The sequence below is a fragment of the Gossypium arboreum genome, chromosome 8 (assembly GCF_025698485.1).
Source record: "Gossypium arboreum isolate Shixiya-1 chromosome 8, ASM2569848v2, whole genome shotgun sequence".
Classification (NCBI taxonomy): Eukaryota; Viridiplantae; Streptophyta; class Magnoliopsida; order Malvales; family Malvaceae; genus Gossypium; species Gossypium arboreum.
The window spans coordinates 65,042,769-65,055,750 of record NC_069077.1 but is presented as its reverse complement, the minus strand read 5'-3'; the positions used below and the strand labels follow the sequence as shown (position 1 = coordinate 65,055,750).

The following is a 12,982-nucleotide window of genomic DNA, read 5'->3' as shown; positions in this document are numbered from 1 at the left end:
GAAAGCTTGAAAACCCTAGCTATGGAGAACCCTAATTTTCGGAAGCAACATGGAGAGAATGGGCTGATTTTTGGCTTATTTTTCCATTTTATTTCCTTAATTAGCCAAATGATCAAAATGCCCTTATTCTTTAAAATTTTAACCATACATGCCCATTTTTGTCCAAAAACTTAAAAATTGGGCAAATTGCTCCTTAAGGACTTCTATTTAATAATCTAAAGCAATTTCGTACAAATTGCTTCTAGAATCCAAGTTTTGAACTTTATTCAATTTGGTCATTCTTTTCCAATTGGACACCTTACTCAAAGAATTTCTTCATGAAACTTTAACACATGAATATTTTCATATTCTAGACCTCATAATAATTATAAAATATTTCAACATCGGATTTCTAGTCCCAAAACCACTGTTCCGACTAGGCCCTATTTTGGGATTTACATTTCTCCCCCCTTTAGGGACTTTCATCCTCGAAAGTCTTACCAGTAAATAGGTTTGGATATTGGCTTCTCATGGTTTCTTTCGACTCCCATGTCACTTCTTCCACACCATGTCAAGGCCATAAGACTTTTACCAAGGTCACATCTTTATTTCTCAGTTGTTTAACCTCACGGGCCAAAATCTTGACCGGTTCCTCACCATAAGTCATGTTCGGTCTAATTTCAATCTCCGTCAGTGAAATCACATGAGAGGGGTCTAATCGATATCGCCTTAACATAGAGGCATGGAACACATCATAAATCTTTTCCAGTTTTGGTGGCAATGTTAACCGAAATACCAAGGGTCCAACTCGTTCAATAACCTCATATGGTCTAATAAACTGTGGACTCAGTTTCCTTTTTCGGCCAAATCTCAATACCTTTTTCCATGGAGATACTTTCAAGAATACTCTATCTTCAACTTGGAACTCAATCTCTTTTCTTTTCAGATCAGTATAAGACTTTTGTCTATCCGATGCCGATTTTAAACAGTCACGTATCACTTTAACCTTTTTTTTAGTTTCTTTGATTAGATCAACTTCATGAATTTGACTCTCCTTGAGTTTTGTCCAATACAATGGAGTTCGACACTTTCTGCTATGTAGGGCCTCTTAAGGTGCCATCTTCAAACTCGTTTGAAAACTATTGTTGTAGGCGAACTCTACCAATGGCAAGTATTTTTCTGAGTTACACTAAAATTCGAGGATGCAACATCGAAACATGTCCTCAAGAATTTGAACCATCCACTCAGACTGACCATCGGTCTACGGGTGAAAAGCTGTACTAAAGCTCAGCTTTGTACCCAAGGCTTCTTGTAACTCCTTCCACAATCTCGAAGTGAATCTTGGGTCTTTGTCTGAAATAATCGATAGCGGTACCTCGTGTAATCTCACGATCTCAGATATATACAAGTTGACCAACTTGTCAAGTGACTAATCTGAGCTTACCAGAATAGAATGGGTCAAGTTTGTCAACTTATCAACCATAACCCATATAGCATCTTTCTTTTTTAGGGTCAATGGTAATTTTGTCACGGAGTTCATACTAATTCTTTCCAACTTCCATTCGGGGACCATCATAGGCTGTAGGATACCTGAAGGTACTTGATGTTCCACCTTAACTTGCTGGTATATCAAGCATTTCGATACAAATTCCCAAATGTCTCTTTTCATGCCGTTCCATCAGTACATTTTCTTTAAATCATTGTACATTTTGGTACATCCAGGATGAATAGACAAATGGCTATCATGTGCCTCTTGCAAGATTTTACGAATAATTTCATCGTTCCTCAATACACAAACTCTGTCTCTAAACATCAAACATCCATCAAACACACTATAGGTCCGGACTCAATCTTTAAATCCATTTCCTTGGTGTTCAGTACAAAAGCAAGGTAGGCTTCGTACCCTTTTCTCATATATCTTTGAGCAACCATTACTGTGATTACAACCGGCGGTGTATCCAAGTCTCTTAAATCAACCCGTAGAATCTCACCATCTGGGCACTTCAGTTCAATATATTTACTACCATAGTTTACAATTACATCATGCAGGGTTAACCAATCCATGCCAAGTATTACATCAAACTCATCAAATGGAAAAAAACATAAGGTTAGCTGGAAAACAATGACCCTGAATCATCAAAGGACAATTCTTACAGACTTTATCGTCCAAGACTAACTTGACTAATGGGTTCGACACTCTGATTATAAGATCTGTAGGTTTAATGGATATATTCATACTAGACGCCAATCTCATGTAAATGTATGAATGCGTCGATCCTGGATCAATTAAGGCAACAACACAAGTATTAAAAATAGAAAAAGTACCCGTGATGACGTCAGGAGCAGAGGCTTCCTCTCAAGCACGTATTGCATACATTCTTTTTGGGGCTTGAGCCTCTGATTTTGCAATGTCTTTAGCCAAAACCCGATTGCCACTAGCACTTCTAGGATATCTCAGAGGCCTACCTCGTGGAGTAAGAGTACTCGACTTTAGGACTAGTTCCATCTTTTTATCAGTTCGCTCTGGCAATCTCTCAGGAAGTGGTCAAGAGAACCACATCTAAAGCACGCACCACTCTTCATTTGATACTCGCCGAAGTGAAATTTGTTGTAGCTTTTACACCTTGGCTTTTGGTCATCTACACTCCCCACACTAGTCACCATTGGGGAAGAAGACTTTTGGTTATGCCGTTTGGAGCTTCTCGCTCTACCCAGATATCCTACCAATGAAGTAGAGAGTTCATGTTCACTTATTGATTTCTTTGTGGGAAATAAGAGCGTCTTACCACTGGATCTCTTACTCAAAACTCGAGCTTCTCTTTTAGCTTGCTTCCTTTCATCATTGAGCTCCTCAGCCTTCTTGGCCCGATTAGCCAATGCAGCAAACTCTTGTATCTCAAGGATCCCAATTAACAACTTGATTCCTTCATGCAGACCTTCCTTGAACCGTTTACACATTCTTGACTCTGTTTCATCCCATTTAGTTGTATACTAACTTAGTCTTACAAACTCCATTTCATATTCCGATACAGTCTTCTTTCCTTGTTTGAGTTTCAGGAACTCCATTCGCTTCGAATTCATGAACCTTTAACTCATGTATTTCTTCTTAAACTCCGCTTGGAAAAATTCCCAAGTAATGTTTTCCTTTGGTACTACTGAAGATACGGTCTTCCACCAGTGGTATGTAGTATCCTTTAAAAGAGATACATCACACTTTAAACACTCCTCAGGTGTGCACTCCTCAGGTGTGCATGATAATTTGTCCAACACTTGTGTAGTGTTCTCGAGCCAAAACTCAGCTTGTTCAGCATCATTATCAATCTTAGCTCTAAATTCCTCAGCCCCGTACTTTCTAAGCTTGTCTACAGGGGCTTTACTAATTCTTACAGGTGCCATACCTCGTGGCACTTCCTCATCAGGTTGGTTAGGGGGCGGGGGAGGTCATGGTATGTTGGGGCGATTCCTCAAATAATCCTCAAACCACTCATCCATCATGTCAAAGAAGGCGGCTCTAGCCTCTTCCTGGCCTTCAGACATAGGCCTTCTACTACTACTAGAAATAGCTCGTTGTACAGAAGTTGGAGCATGGCTCTCGATTCCTTCGGACTCATCTTGTGCTTGGTTGGAAAATTTTACTATATTCAAAGACGATTAAACAGTTTGGAGATGTCACACTATCAACGTTCATATAATAGCATGTATAGCTAAACTTGATGCACTCTATGGTAGTCCTAGAACCGACTAAATTGTAACTTTGATACCACTAAATGTAACACCCCTTACCCGTACCCGAGACCGGGACTAGGTACGAGGCGTTACTAGGCATGTACTCGAACATTTTCAGGAAACACTTATTATAAAATTTCGTTCCTATTCTAAATCTATCCAATAACATCTTGGGGTCCCTATTATGGGCCTACGAGACCCAAAACATACATTAAAAATAATCTGGGACTAAATCAAGGACCTAAGAAAATTTTAAGAAAATTTCTAGGTTAATGTCTCTCACGCCCGTGTGGAGACAATGCACACGCCTGTGTGCTTTGGAACACGCCCGTGTCCCATACCCGTGTGAAATTTATTGAATGTATTTCCTATTTCAAACCTATAGGGTGTTTCACACGGCCAATCACACGCCCGTGTCCCTAGCCCGTGTCCCTCACACGGCCTAGACACACCCATGTAATTGCCCGTGTCCAAGAACTTGGACAATCTATTTATGACATCAGCATGCATTTAGGGGCACACGGCCAAGACACACGTCCGTATTCTAAGCCATGCCTTCTACACTGTTGAGACACACGACCATGTCTCTACCAGTGTGTTTACTACCATGTATTCTAACTTAAAATTTTTAGGTACAAGGGACACATGGCCATATCACACGCCCATGGGGCAGTTCGTGTGTCACACACGGCCTAGACACATGCCCATGTGTCTACCCGTGTAGACCTTGTTAGGCTATTTTCCAAGCCTTTGGTCACCTCTATGTAACACCCCTAACTTGTATCTATTGCCGGACTAGGGTTAAGAGGCATTACTGGACATATCGAAACATTTCGCAATCATTTCACCATAAAAAAATCAAGCATCGTCATATTATAGTCAAACATAAACATTAAGTCCCTTTCTTAGGTTGAATAACTGAGACTTTTCTCTAATTAATACTCTAGGGTTGCATTAACTCAATCTATGGATCCCCTTACTAGGTTTCACCCGAATCCGACAAAATCTTGTCACACTATGTCTAGGCGCACAATCAACTCCGCTTAATTATGATAAATGTACTCTTAGCCAGGGTCTATTCCTCCTCTGAATAAGAGCTTATCTTGAATCAGTATCCTGGGATATCAAAATAAGAATTAAGAACACATAATTAAGAACAAGTTAAATATTTATCATACGATTTAGAAAATAATAACAAGATTCATCTTAGGTTTCATTCCCCTTAGGTATTTAGAGGATTTAGGTCATAACTAAATAAGAAAACATCTCAAAAGAATAAAGAATACAAAACATAAAGAAAACCCAAAACTCCTGAAGGGAAATTGAGGAGAGATCTTCAGTCTTGATGATGAATCTGGCTTCTGAGATGGATCAATCGGCTTCCTTGGAGTAATTCCTTACCCTTTATTCTATGTTTTCCTTTTTCTTCCTCCTCTAGGGTGTATTTATAGGCTTTGGGATGCACAGAAGCCCTCAAAATTAGCCTTTTTCAAATTGGACTCAACTTCGGCTGGGCAGGGACACGACCATGCAGATGCTCGTGTTCGATTACTTCAGGCCGTGTTCGAGCCTGCCAAATTGACATGGCCGTGTGGTCTGCCCGTGTGAGGAGGTCCAGGCCGTGTTGATTTCGTACTTTGACCCATTTTCTCCGTTTTTGGCCCGTTTCTCGTTCCTTTCGCTCTCCTATGCTCTCTTAAGTATAAAACATGAAATTAAAGCCTTAGGAGCATCGAATTCACCAATTCTAATGGAAAATCATCCATAAAATGAGTTAAACATGGGGTAAAAATATGTATAAATTACGGTTTATCAAATACCCCCACACTTAAGCATTTGCTTGTCCTCAAGCAAAATCCTTAACTCATAATCAAAATAAATTCTTCTCAACTTATAATTTCTATCAATAATATGTCAGAATAATCCATAGATAATCACACATTGAGAATTCAACTAAAAAGAACATAAAAGTTTCAAACATTCCAAGTTGAGTATTTAATCATGCAGATATAGGTGTCTTTCTGAATCTAAGTAATTACCTTTGATTCAAAATATCATAGAGTTTCACATCGTTACTATAGATTCACTCAAATCACTCGAGGTGTTTAAGGATAATAAATGAAGCACTCAATAGTCAATAACAAAAAGTCATTACCATAGGCTTGCATGAAAATCAAATCTCCACCACTATAATTTAAAATGATACATCAATCAAAAGGTCTTTAGAGGGTTGTAGTAAGGCTTGGTTAGGGGGTGTGGTCACAAGCTGAAAGAAATGGTTAGAATCGAGATTGAATTGAAAAATTTCCTAACTAGAAAAAGAGTTAGTCTTCATTTGCGTACAACAGAGCTTCTCTCAGAATATGAAATTACAGATATGTATACATAGATTTTTTTTTAAGAACAAGTTAAATACATAGGCTAACTTATTACAAACAAGACATAGCTAAGCAATTTCTTCAACTCAAATCTCGACAAAAATAGGGATCAAATTTATTTAAGGGATTTCAAGAATAATGGGTTAAGGGTCAATATTAACGGTAATACAAGAAATGGCTTGTTAGGCTCGGGGGGTTTACTAGGGGTTAATCGTGGAGGTAGGTTTTTCATGGCATGAGTGGGTTAATCCTAAGTGCCTTAATCATTTTGACATATCAAATCAAATGGTGTGGTCTCGACATGCATAATCAAGCAAGTTATAGAATAACAGTACAATACTGACGCACTCAAGGCAATAATAAAAGTGAGCCTGAAAGAATTAATAGGCTCAAAAGGCTAAAAAATTTCACAAAAATTTTGGCTTTTTGATGTACTCATGGATTCCAATTCAAAGTAATACCTAGACTTGGGAAAACAACCTATAATTTTAAATTCTTAAAAATCAACTCATCATGCTTGATTCCCTAATGTCTTAAAGTTTAAACAATCAATGCATAAATCCCTATGTTTTAATTCAGGATATATCAATCAAAATCATAAATCAATTAAAATTTATCCTAAATATGATATGAGAGCTTTTCAAGAGAACAAGGTGATTATTCAGGGATTTTTTCTAATAATGAAATAAATACCACCCTCCACACTTAAGATGTACATTGCCCTCAATGTACAAAGATAGGTATTACAAAATAAAAATAAGATAGGGAGAGAAGTGAAACTTCCTGTCTGATGAATTCCTTGAATTGGAGTTGTGGAGAGTAATTGGTTCGAGAGTGGAGGAGGGTACTCCGGCGGTGTAGAGGTTCATTAGTCCATAAGTCCTGCGCCAAAAGAATATTATATCTAGTGGTAGCTATGGTCGTGGTCGAGCAGGATATGGCAGTTGTGGAGAACCTTTCCCGGTAGAGTTTTAGTTCCTATGTGATGATGAGCTTAAGAGCTCTATATAACTGTGATAAAATCAGGAACTTTTTAGGTGATATTAGGAAGAATAATTACTCGAAAAGAAATAACCGAATTTAATAATTAAAAATAAAATTTGTAAAATCTAATAAAAATAAAAAGTAGTTTCAATAAAAATTAAAAACATAAAATAAGAAATAAATATTTCTAAACATCTTCATCGCTAGATGGTTCGCGAGGCGGGACTGGCGATGAGATGTGGAGGTGCTAACAAATCTGCTGTAGAATAGCATCAATGTATTCAAATCGTTGAAAACACTGCTGGTGGAATTGGGTGAGGCGCTCAGAGATGTCAGCATATGAAGCTGCCGCATGAACTGGACGAGAGGGTGGTGGTGGCTGAGTCGGTGGGTCCTCGTGTTGTGGAGGGACATCATCAGGAATGTCCTCGTAGGCCTCCTCCTCTGTAGATTGGGCGAGATGATATTGGGGAGGGTAGGTTCCTCGACGCCTCTCGATCATCCTCATACTAAGCATGCTCGAGATGCCTCGTTGAGACATCTGGCTGATGAGGGTGAGGGATGGTTCTTGGGTCACGGTGTTAAGGAGCCCGAAATGTCATGCCAGCCGGGTCACGTAGGGGCCAATAGAGATGACCCTCTTCTGATGCTGCTCCGTCTAGTGCTGAATCACAAGGGTGATGAAATAGGCAAGGTCAATGACGTGCCCTTGCGACATGCACCATAAGAAGTAGACGTCGTGGGTGTTGACGACGCCAGTGCTCTCTTGCCTCCCTGTAATCGTGTGAGCTAAAATAGCGTGTAAGTACCTCAGGGATGGTGGGAGAACTGATGCCTTGGAGCAGCTAGGATTGTACGAGGCCGTGCTAGGGGCCAAAGTGTGCCAGCACTTTGAGGTAGAGATATGTTTGTGGCGACTGAGAGCATGTAGTTCATTCTCCTCCTTGAAATCTTTCGTATATAAGCCTAGTGCAGCACCAAACTCTGGGATGCTTAGCTGGTGGATTAATCCACCTAGGAAAAATTGAACCGTGCCGAGATCATCATACCTTATCATTATTGTCTGAAGATGGAACGTTGAGCATAGTTCCATCGTGAGCTCGAGGTATGTTGGCTCGATAGTCCCGAAGAGCAGCTCCCAAGGGTCGGCGGTTAGGAGAGCCCGAATCGCGTCAGCCATCTAAACTTTTTTGATGGTAGCCCAGTCGATGCAACGGCCTACAATTAAGGGTCAAGCCTGAATTATTTGGAAAAGCTCTTCTTGGGGCCTTCGGGGGAACTGCAGGAGAGGGTGACGATTTTTCGCGATTGGACCCACGGAAGATGACGCTCCCTTCCTCTCCTTAGAGGCTGGTACGGCAGTTTTCTTTCCTCTTGAAGATGACATGGTACCTGCGATCAGAATCATCAAGTCATCTTGATGAGTGGTCAAAGTAGAAGGAATACAATTTTCAATTAAAAAGCCAAATTTCAGCCACAACCAAACATAACAAATATAATAATTTCGTGAGTTTATCATTGAATGTAGTAATGGCATGTGAAAGACAAAAGAATGAAGCTTTCCTAACAACATGAAATGTATGATAAATAATTGGAAAATGCAAATTACATGAGAGACATTGCCATGGAAATGTCATGAGGATGGGCATGGTAAAGTCATGGGTATGAAGTTTCCCTAATCACTTGATTTTAACATGCATTGTATAATAACTAACCTAAGAATGCAAACTAAAGGATAAAATAATGAGAAAAATGAAAAATAGTTCAAAATCAATGAAGATTATGCTAATAATAAGCATTAGTAATGAGTAAAATAGAAGTGAAAGGAGTAAACAAATGCTAAGGAAGAGAGATTGAGCGTTAAAAACGAAGTTGGAGGCGGCGCACGGGCATGGCAGGGAGGCCATGTGGAGTAGCAGCGGCTAGGGTTAGGGTTTTCGAATGGAGAAGAAAGTGAATAGTGCAGGGTATTTATAAATTTTGGGGCACACGGCTAGGACACACGCCCGTGTTCCTCGGGCGTGTGGGTTCACACGTCAGTGTCGCACGGCCGTCTCTAGCTTCGTTTGCTTCTCCCACGCCCATGTGTTCAAGCACCACGTCCGTGTTAATTAGGCAAGTTTGACTACAGGTGTTAGAAATGGGCGTGTCACATGCCTGTGCTATTTTGGGAGGCTCAACCACGGTTCTTCCACATGGGCGTGTCATTTTATCGTAGCCCGTGTTGGGGAAATCCTTGCCCTGTTTTCACACGGCCTTAAGTACACCCGTGTGCTTGGCCATGTCTCTGTGAAAACACCTATATTCATGATTTCTATTTTTAAGTTAGGAGTTAAATACCAAAATCTAAAGAAATTAATATTGTTAGTGCTCGGGTTGCCTCCCGAGAAGAGCTTATTTATAGTCTAAGCTTGACTTACCTCTCCTATGAATGGTCATGGTGGTTTGAGGAGTTTATACTCGTCATTCCTGCTATCAATCTCATCAAAATAGGGTTTTAATCGAGTGTTGTTTACCTTAAAGGTTGTCGAACTTGGGATGACTCACCTCCACCATACCAAATGGAAAAATACTGAGTACCGTAGGAGGGATTTCCTCATTTGGTGTGGTAGTGACAATGTGGGGATCCGCGGCATCTAATAGACCTTATCACCAACCTTAAGTTTATTTGGAAAGGTATTGGGCTTGTTTTGCCGTAGTTTCTATTTGTCGGGTGTTCTTGGTTTGTGTGTTCACCATTCATTGAGTTCCTCAATTTGTAGTCTTCAATCTTCATGAACAGGTCCTCTACTATTGCTTGAGAATGACTTGTGTGCTTCCTTCAGACTCATTTTCTGCAAAGTAGGTTACACCATATTGTTAGTTTTAGTAGGATGGTTTAAATAATTACCTTCAATCCCTGATGTGTTGCCAGAATTGCGAGCTTGAAGGGTGATTGTTTCGTCTCCCACCTGGAGTATGAGTTCACCTATGCCAACATCAATGATAGTTTTAGCAGTTACTAAAATGTGGCTATCCTCTTCTATGTCTAGAACAATAAAGTCAACGGGAAATATAAATTTATCAATTTTAACTAGCGTATATTCAATAATACCTCTAGGGAATCTTATAGTTTTATCTACTAATTGAATGCTCATCCTAGTTTGTTTGGATTTCCCGAGACTTAGTTGCTTAAACATTTTGTAAGGCATAACGTTGATACTAGCCCCTAGATCAGCCAATACATAATTAACGTTTAAACTACCAATTAAGCAAGGAATCGTAAAACTCCCTGGATCTTTTAGTTTGTTGGGTAGTTTATTTTGGAGAATGGCCGAGCAAACTAAGTTCAGCTCCACATGCGACGTCTCGTCCAACTTTCGCTTATTTGCTAAAAGCTCTTTTAAAAATTTCATTGCGTTTGGCATCTGCGATAGAGTTTCAATAAACAGTAAGTTAATATGTAAATTTTTTAAGAGTTTAAGGAATTTACTAGATTGTTCATCTGAGCGGTCTTTCCTTGTCGCGTTAGGGTATGGCACGTGAGGTTTATATTCGATAGTCACTGGTTTGTTTTTATTATAATCTACCTCACCTTGACCTTTGCTTACCACAATTTCTTGCCTCGGTTCTGGTTCAGGCTCAACGACTCCTTCGTCATCTTGAATATTAATTGTGTTGAGCTGTTCCCTTAGGTTAGGTTTGGTATTACTTGGCAAACTACCTTGTGGTCGTTCGGAGATTAGTTTGGAAAGCTAGCCTATCTGAGTCTCGAGCCCTTGGATTGATGCTTGTTGATTCTTAAGTGCTAACTCGGTGTTCTAAAAATGGGTTTCTGACACTGATATGAACTTTGAGAGCATCTCTTCAAGATTCAGCTTCTTTTCCTGTTGGTAGGGTTTGAGAGCATCTTCTCAAGATTCAGCTTCTTTTCCTATTGGTAGGGTGGTTGTTGGTAACCCAGAGGATGTTGTGGTCATTGATTCCCTTGACCGCCCCACGAAAAATTGGGGTGGTTCCTCCAACTTGCATTATAAGTGTTACTATATGGATTGTTTTGAGGTTGAGGATTATTACCCATGTAGTTTATTTGCTCGTTATCCATGTTGTGTCCATAAGGCTAGTATTCCGAATGGTTTTTTCCACCTCCACTTGCTTCGTATTGCATTACTGGGTGAACTTGTGAAGAATTAAGAAAACCATCAATTTTCTTATTCAAAAGTTCTACCTGATTAGAGAGCATGGTGACCGAATTGTCGTTATAAACGCTGGCTGTTTTCGTTGGCTTTGTCCTTATGACTTGCCACTGATAGTTATTCAGTGACACCTCCTCTATAAGCTCATAGGCATCTTCTGGTGTTTTATTGTTAATGGTTCCACCCCCCGTTGCTTCAACCATTTGCCGAGTCGAAGGATTCAGACCATTGTAAAATGTTTGTACTTGGAGCCAAGGCGGTAACCAATGGTGAGGGCACCTTCTCAAAAGATCCTTGCATCTCTCCCATGCATCTTATAGTGTTTCAAAATCCATCTGCACAAAAGAAGAGATATCATACGTAATTTAACCATTTTAGCCGGCGAAAAGTATTTTAGTAAAAAATTTTCGGTCATTTGTTCCCAAGTAGTAATTGACCCTCGTGGTAACGAGTTCAACCACTGTTTAGCTTTATTCCTCAATGAAAAGGGAAACAACCGAAGACGAATGGCATCATCAGAAACGCCATTGATTTTAAATGCATCGCAAAATTCCAAAAAGTTTGCTAAGTGAGCGTTGGGATCTTCATCCTGCAAACCATCAAACTGAACAAATTGCTGTATCATCTGAATAGTGTTAGGTTTTAATTCAAAAGTATTTGCAGCTACAGCAGGTTTAACTATACCAGATTCAGTTCCTATTAAATAAGGTTTAGCATAATCATACATAGTTCGGGAGTAGGATTTTGATTAACCGCAATTGCAGGAGGTAGCTGATTGCCTTGGTTTTCAGCCATCTCTTCGGTTGGGGGTTGAGTATCATATATTTGCTTGTGCTCCATGTATCTTAAGCTGCGCCTTATTTCTCTTTGGTTTCTACAAACTATACGATCGATTTTTTCGTCAAAAAGTAATGGTTCCGATGGGTTTCTTCTAGTCATAAACTATAAAAACATGCCAAGAGAAAGAAAGAGTACGTTAATACATAATAATAATAAAATTAAATTAAATTGCAAGAAAAATAAATGGCTAAAGTAATAAAAATTAAGTGTTCCTAATATCTTAGTTCCTCGGCAACGGCGCTAAAAACTTGATCACGTGATTTCGTGATAAGCTTTAAATATTTATATTTACTCGTTCTTGAACTAACTATTATCGCGATACAGAAAAGTGTACCTATTGAACAGTAGTATAGTTTTAGCAAGACTGGATTGTCGAACCCAAAGGAACCAAAAGTACTAGTAACGACTACCTTTTTATTATCTAGCCTAAGAATAATTGGGTTTTGTTTTAATTAACTAATTACCTAAACTAAGAACTCACAGAGAAAAGAATTGGGGAATTACTTTTAGGAAAAATCGATTGACTTAAGACAATACCTAAGGAAAAATCCACCTAGACTTTACTTGTTATTCTGGCTCCGAATCAGACGATTTATTCATTCAACTTGTTCCGTAGAGATCCCTAAGTTATGTTATTATCCCTATTCAAGACCAATAACGTCTAATCCCTAGATTGAATAACCGAGACTTTTTCCTAATTAACACTCTAGGGTTGCATTAACTCAATCTATGGATCCCTTTATTAGGTTTCACCCTAATCTGGCAAAATCTTGTCTCCCTATGTCTAGGCGCGCAATCAACTTTGCTTAATTATGATAAATGTACTCTTAGCCAGGGTCTATTCCTCCTCTGAATAAGAGCTTATCTTGAATTAGTATCCTGGGATATCAAAACAAGAAT

General features: G+C 39.3%; 1 non-coding gene across 1 annotated transcript; it reads left to right on the top strand.

The window, feature by feature from the left end:
* Window positions 1–11,503: 11,503 nt before the first annotated feature.
* On the top strand, window positions 11,504–11,609 carry LOC128280270 (small nucleolar RNA R71). Its single transcript, XR_008270450.1, has one exon. It is a non-coding gene; the product is annotated as a small nucleolar RNA R71 (small nucleolar RNA).
* The last annotated feature ends 1,373 nt before the right edge of the window (window positions 11,610–12,982 follow it).